The following is a 7,290-nucleotide window of genomic DNA, read 5'->3' as shown; positions in this document are numbered from 1 at the left end:
AAGAGAAGAGAAGAGAAGAGAAGAGAAGAGAAGAGAAGAGAAGAGAAGAGAAGAGAAGAGAAGAGAAGAGAAGAGAAGAGAAGAGAAGAGAAGAGAAGAGAAGAGAAGAGAAGAGAAGAGAAGAGAAGAGAAGAGAAGAGAAGAGAAGAGAAGAGAAGAGAGAGAGAAGAGAAGAGAAGAGAAGAGAAGAGAAGAGAAGAGAAGAGAAGAGAAGAGAAAGAGAAGAGAAGAGAAGAGAAGAGAAGAGAAGAGAAGAGAAGAGAAGAGAAGAGAAGAGAAAGAGAAGAGAAGAGAAGAGAAGAGAAGAGAAGAGAAGAGAAGAGAAGAGAAGAGAAGAGAAGAAGAAGAGAAGAGAGAGAGAAGAGAAGAGAAGAGAAGAGAAGAGAAGAGAAGAGAAGAGAAGAGCTAGGGATCAGGTAGGTATAAACTTCTATTCTGAACTGGACTGCTGGTGAACAAGGTGCCCAAACTCCATTTTACACTGTCAGGCACACTGTCATTCAGGTGACAGGGCTGTTAAATGAGGTGCCTCATTCTTCATTCAGCACATGGAATAGTAATTTCTGTGCAGGAGGAGTGGGTTTTCCTCAGAGAAGTCTACCTTACTTGTCACTTTTATCTTCTCCTAGTGTAGACCTGCATGCCCTGAGGCAGCAAATGTCCAACAGCACCTTCCCCAATGAGTTCCTCCTGCTGGCATTTGCAGACACACGTGAGCTGCAGCTCCTGCACTTCAGGCTCTTCCTGGGCATCTACCTGGCTGCCCTCCTGGGCAACAGCCTCATCCTCACCGCTGTAGCCTGCAACCACCACCTCCACACCCCCATGTACTTCTTCCTCCTCAACCTCGCCCTCATCGACCTGGGCTCGATCTCTGCCACTGTCCCCTAAGCCATGGCCAATTCCCTCTGGGACACCAGGGCCATTTCCTGCACAGGTTGTGCTACCCAAACCTTTCTGTTAGTCTTTTTCATCTCAGCAGAATGTTATCTTCTCACCATCATGTCCTATGACCGCTATGTTGCCATCTGCAAACCCCTGCACTATGGGACAATAATGGATACAAGAACTTGTGTCAACATGGCAGCAGCTGCCTGGGGCAGTGGTGTTCTCAACACTGTCCTGCACACTGCCAATACCTTTTCCCTCACACTCTGCCAAGGCAATGCTGTGGACCAGTTCTTCTGTGAAATTTCCATAGATCATCAAGCTCTCCTGCTCAGATGCATACCTCACAGAAGTTGGGCTTGTTGTGTTTAGTGTTGTTTTAGCATTTGGATGTTTTGTTTTCCTTGTGCTGTCCTATGTACAGATCTTCAGGGCTGTCCTGAGGATTGCCCCAGAGCATGGCCAGCACAAAGCCTTTTCCACTTGCCTCCCTCACCTGGCCTTGGTCTCACTGTTTCTCAGCACTGTCTTTTTTGCCTACCTGAAGCCCCCCTCCATGTCCTCCTCATCCCTGAATCTTTTGCTGGCAGTTCTGTACTCAGTGGTGCCTCCAGCAGTGAACCCCCTCATCTATAGCATGAGGAACCAGGAGCTGAAGGATGCAGTGTGGAACCTCATGACTGTTCTTCAGAAGTGATAAATTATCTGTCTTCCTTCTCATATCACTCATAATAAAACTCATTACAGGTGAGATGTATTTTTAATTTTTTTCTCATTTTGCTTTTCATTTCTTGAGGTAATATTGTCCAAAAAGAAATTATTTTTTCATCTTCTTCCATGTAAACACCCACCTGTCTTGAATGACTCTGAGATGTGGTGGAAACAAGGTTTATTTAAAGTGTGTTTGAGATATATTTAAATAAAAGGAAGGACCTGCAGTGACTTTTTTGTCTGAGATCCTTCCTCAGACACCTGTGGTGGAGCTGCAGGGGCACTTGGCTGTGTGTAGAGAGTCCTGGCACAGGAGCACTGCCAGGGAGCCTCAGGGCTTGGTCTTTCCTGTCCACAGGCAGGGTCAGGCCAGGGGCATGTCTCTAACACAGCTGGCTCCGTACCAGCATTTCCAGCATAAAAGGGCATCTGCTTGGGGCAGTGCCTGAAGGCTCAGCTCTTCTCCCAAAGCTGCTGTCATGGATATTGCAAAGGAACGGAATTGAAGGAGGCTCCTTGCTTTGTTTGATTCCTTGTGGGCTTATGAGGATGAGATCAGCTGATTACCCAGGGTCAGCTTTTAGGCAGGGAGGACTGATTCTGGTGTTGCCTGCGTGGATATGGTGACTCTACCAGCCTGTGTCCACAGCATGCAGTAGGTGTGAAGGCAGGCAGGCATCTTTCTAGAGGGAAGTGGAAACTGCCAGAAGAGCCCAGGGAATCATCAAGGACAGTGTGTGTCAAGGAATCAGCAGGGCATGGAGCCCACAGAGCATGAGCGTTTCCAAGGTAGAGCCACCCAGAGATATTATGCAAGATCTGGGATGGAACAGGCAAAGGAGAGCTCTGTAACTCCAGGGAACACAGAAGGCATAGGAAAAGCAGTCTGGTGCGTTATTTATTACACCTCTGGTAAAATTTCATAGACTGGATCTACTAAACCACACGAAAACATCCCTTGACATTGGAAATGATTTGGACTTGGTGATCCTTGTGGGTTCCTTCCACAAGAGGAAGGTGAAGTGGTGAGGTAATTTGCAGATGGCAGCAGCAGAGGCACTGCCACAGACCTCCACTTCTCCATTTGATGCTTTGGGGTCTGATGTGTCTGAAGCTGATGAGTTTGGTTGTGTGGGAGACCTTCTGATGCCTAAGCTAGTTGGCAGGCAGAGTACCTGAGGTGCACTGGAGTACCCGCTGGTGCTCCTGGGTGGGCTGGGAAGAGGCCTCCTGAGCACAACAGCTCCTTGTAGCCTTTGTGGATGCTGGCTGTGAGGTCATTTGTGTCCCAGCCCCTGCCTGGCCAACAGCAGGGAGGCAGAGCCTCTGAGGTCATAAAGGCCCTCAGAAAGCTGACCCCAACAGGGTGACACAACTGGGGAGGCCAGGGGAAAGCTGGGTGAATAAAGGTGGGAGATCTGGGGGGAGAGAAGAAGGGTTTGGCTAAGAGAAAGGAAAGATTTTGAAGAGGTAAAAGGGGTTCAGGTAAGGCTGATGCTTATGCGACACTCACTGGGAAAATATTCATGTTATGTCCTGGTAATTTTTCTAACTAGTAACCCGGAAATCTAGTGCTACCCTAAATGCTTTCTCTCACCCTGAAAGGCATCCACTGCTCTAATCCTGAAACTCAAATCCTACCTTGAAGTCAAACCCCAGACACATTACCCATGCAACAGCACAAATTTTCCCCTATTTGTGAAGCATTTCTGAAGAACAATTTGAGTTCTCTGCTGTCATATCTTACATAATACCACCTCCGTAGGTATGTGAGCTCCACAAGTACATGTCTCCAGAGGTTTATGCTCTTGCTGGATTGTGTTAGGCTGTGTGATAAGAAGCACATCTGCACACAAAGTGAAGGCCCTGGCTAGTAATGGCAGGAAGAGTAATTCAGCTCATGCCCTGTCCTGGCTGGTTGCAGACCCATCACAGGAGAGTCCACAGCTCAACAAGAGCCCATCTGCATGAGCCCAGAAGAGCACAGAGCACACTGCCAAGTGGGAATCCAAGTCACAGGCTCGTGAGGAAACAAGATCTTGTCCCAGCTCCTTCCAGGGTTACCATGGAAGGGCTGTCAGCCCAGTGTCCAGGCAGGAAACACTTCAAGATGAATCAATGGCAGCAGCTCTCCACATCACCATTTGGACTAAGGGGATTACTGCCAAGGGCTGTAGGCCACCTAATGGTTGTACACAGAGGTAAGTGCAGCAGCTGGACTAGAATCAGGGCATCAGAGTGGCCATGCAGTCAGCAGGAGAGATGGCAGTGTGTGGACTCAGTGGACTTATGTATGTGAGTGTGTGTGAGATTGGGGTGGTGTGTGCCAGCAGCTACAGTGGGGCTGCAGCCATAGGGGCTCATACGTCCAAGTGCCTTCAACTGCACAGACTGGGAGCCAGGAACTTGTCCTGGGCAGGCTGAGTATTTGATCCCGGCTGCTGGCAGATCTACCTTGCGCACACAAACATGCACGTGTGCACACTACCACTTTGTATTTCCCACTGTCAGGCCTCCTTCCTGCTCTGCCAGAGAGGGAATCAGGATAAGACTTCTACTGCTGTTTGTGGTTGTGTGAATGCTGAGTGTGCCTGCCTGCATTCACCTGTGTCCTGCCATGTATTGATGCCTATGTGTTGTGTATGTGGACTTGTGTGTGAGCCTCCCAGGAGTGCATGCTCTGCCCATCTCAGCTTGGACTGAGGAGCAGAGAGCTGCAGCAGCCTCAGCTCCCTCGGGCTGCTGAAGAGGGCTCTCTGTTGAATAGAGTTGTGTGCCTGCTGGGCAAAAAAACATCTCTGTATATGACATAGATGTGGCAAGGCTGAAAGGAATGGAAAGGCAAAGGGGGTTGTGGTTGATAGCAAGCAGAATATGAGCCAGCAGTGTGCCCTGACAGCCAGGAGGGCCAACTATATCCTGGGGTGCATCAAGCATGGCATTGCTAGTCAGTCAAGGGAAGTGATTGTCCCACTCTACTCTGCACTGGTGTGGCCTCACCTCGAGTACTATGTGCAGTTCTAAGCACCACAGTACAAAAAGGACGTGAAACTGTTGGTGGATGGATCCTTGCGTGTCCCTTCCAACTTGGGATATTCTATGATTTTCTGATTCCAGGCCATCAAATCCACACAGTGCAATAAACATGATTGTCCCTTCCCTCCATCTGGCTGGAAGCAGGGTCCCTCGAGCCCTATTCATAGTAGTTGTCAGTGTGTCTCAGGGACTGTAGTGGAAACAGGAGCAGCTGTTTTCTTAGAAGGCCCCCCTTTGGCCATTGTTTTTCCTTACAACTCACATACCCATGCCTCTAGGGTCAAGGCAGATTTCCCATCCCATTTTCTCATGTTCTCTCCATGGTCATGCAGGTAAAACCATGGGGTGGCACATGGTGTGTACCCACCATGTCCCCTTTCCTGAGAAGAGCAGAGGCCAATGACAAGCTTGACACGAGCCGACAGTGTGTGCTTCCATGCCAGAAGGCCATCCGCATCCTGGACTGCATCAAAAGAGGACTGGCTATCAGGTCGAGGGAGGTGATTGTCCCCCTCTACTCCGCTCTTGTGAGGCTCCACTTGGAATACTGTGTCCAGGTCCGGGGCCCCCAGCAGAAGAAGAATGTTGAGGTGTTAGCAGGTCCAGAGGAGGGTCATGAAGTTGATCAGAGGGCTGCAGCACCTCTTTTACAAAGAAAGGCTGAGAGAGCTTGGGCTGTTCTGTCTACAGGAGAGAAGGCTCTGGGGGGACCTCACTGTGGCCTTTCAGTACTTAAAGGGGGCTCATACAAAAATGGAGAGAGACTCTTTGCTCAATCAGATAATGACAGGATGAGAGGGGAAAGTTTTCAAACTAAAAGAGGGGAGATTTAGATTACAGGTTAGGATGAAATTCTTCACTCAGAGGGTAGTGAGGCACTAGAATAAGTTGCCCAGAAAGGTTGTGGATGCCCTGTTCCTGGAGGTGTTCAAGACCAGGCTGGCTGAGGCACTGGGTAACCTGATCTAGTGGGTGGCATCCTTGCCCACGGCAGGGGGCTTGGAACTGGATGATCTTTAAGGTCTCTTCCTCACCAAGACATTCTTTGACTCTATCTTTCTATGATCCAAATACCTCTTGAACACTGACAGTCATGGGACATCAACCAGGTAACTAGAAAGCCCATTCCAGTGTTTGACCACCCTCACAGTACAGAATATTTTCCTAATATCCAGTCTGAACAGCCCCTGGTGCAGCTTTGTGCCTTTCCCACATTTCCTGCCATTGGTTCCCAGGGAGAAGAGACCGGCACCCCACTTCTCCACTCTCCACTTCTCCTCCTAAGGAATTAATTGACAGCAATGAGGTCACCCTTCAGCCTTCTTTTCTCCAGACTACCCAACAGTCCACAGGCTGTCTTCATAGGACATGCCCTTTTACCAGCATTTCCCCTTTTCCCTTGGTTTCCCATCTAAAAAGTTCCTAATCACATAACCTCCCTGGAGCAAACATTTTCTCTGTCCCATGCTCTCACCAGTCAGTGTGACTGACCAGGTCTGGTTCCCTTTACTGCCTCCTTTATCACTTGTCAGTCAGGTTTGTGTCCCTGGACGCATTGTGCTTTCTCCCCAGGAAGTAGCCAAGCACCACACACACACAGCCAGTCTCTCCTTCCCCCTGCTTAAGAGAACAGGGGGAGATAAACAGGCTATGGGGAGAGACTCTTTATCAGGGAGTGTAGCAGTAAGACAAGGGGCAACAATTAAAAATAATAAAAAGAAGTGAGTCACTGGAACAGGTTGCTCAGAGAAGTGGTGGATGCCTCATCCTCCCCTAGCAGTGTTCAACATCAGGGTGGATGGGACCTTGAGCAAAGAGGTCTAGTGGCAAGAACACTTGCCCGTGGCAGGGGGATTGGAACTAGACGGTCTTGAAGGTCCCCCCAGACCCAAAGAGTTCTATGATATGGTGATCCTGCAGGCCAGAAATTGGTTGTGTAGCTTATGTACACAGAGGGAGTTCAGTTTCTATGAAAAAAATCATCTCCCTGAGTATCAACAAGTCCTTGGATGAGATGGGACGCAGCCTGCCTCTCACTTTGTGGTTGTCCGGTCTCACAATGGAAGAAGAAAATATAATTCTCATGCCAAATGCTTATTTTCAATTAGGAGAAAAGATAACACTGGGAGTAAATGTCTATCCCCAGCTCAAAGAAGAAAATCAGTGATTGCTTCAGCCTGTTTCAAGGGGGAGCTCATCAAGGGGGAAGAGCTCCCTCTGCAGCTAAGTTGGGCTGGGCTCCTGGGCCCAAGGGGAGCTCCTGGCAAGGGGGCAGCACTGCAGAGAGACAGCTCTGCCCAGGAGCAGCTCCTCTGCACAGCACAGCAGGGCTGGGGGCACTGCCTGCAGGGGACAAGGGACAAGGGCGGTTGAGAGAAGGGAGGGAGATGTTAAAGGCAGAGCGGAGGGAGGATGCTGAGAGCTCACTGCGGAAGAAATCTTCACAGCTCTAATGTGGTAAGTGTGTGAGGACAGGCAGGTGCAGTATCCTAGAGGGTTTTTCTATAGCTGCCACTTCCCATGGCTGATAGAACATGTCACAGGGGCTGTGCTGGCTTCTCTAGTAAAGAGGACAGGGATGTTCCCTGGATTACTGATTACCCGCCTAAGCTGTCAGAAGGACAGGACGTGAGGGTTCCTTCTCACAGGGCTGGC

Source organism: Aythya marila (genome assembly GCF_965140915.1).
Source record: "Aythya marila genome assembly, contig: HAP1_HAP1_SCAFFOLD_158, whole genome shotgun sequence".
NCBI lineage: Eukaryota > Metazoa > Chordata > Aves > Anseriformes > Anatidae > Aythya > Aythya marila.
The sequence above is the reverse complement of the archived record's forward strand: the minus strand, read 5'-3'. Positions refer to the sequence as shown.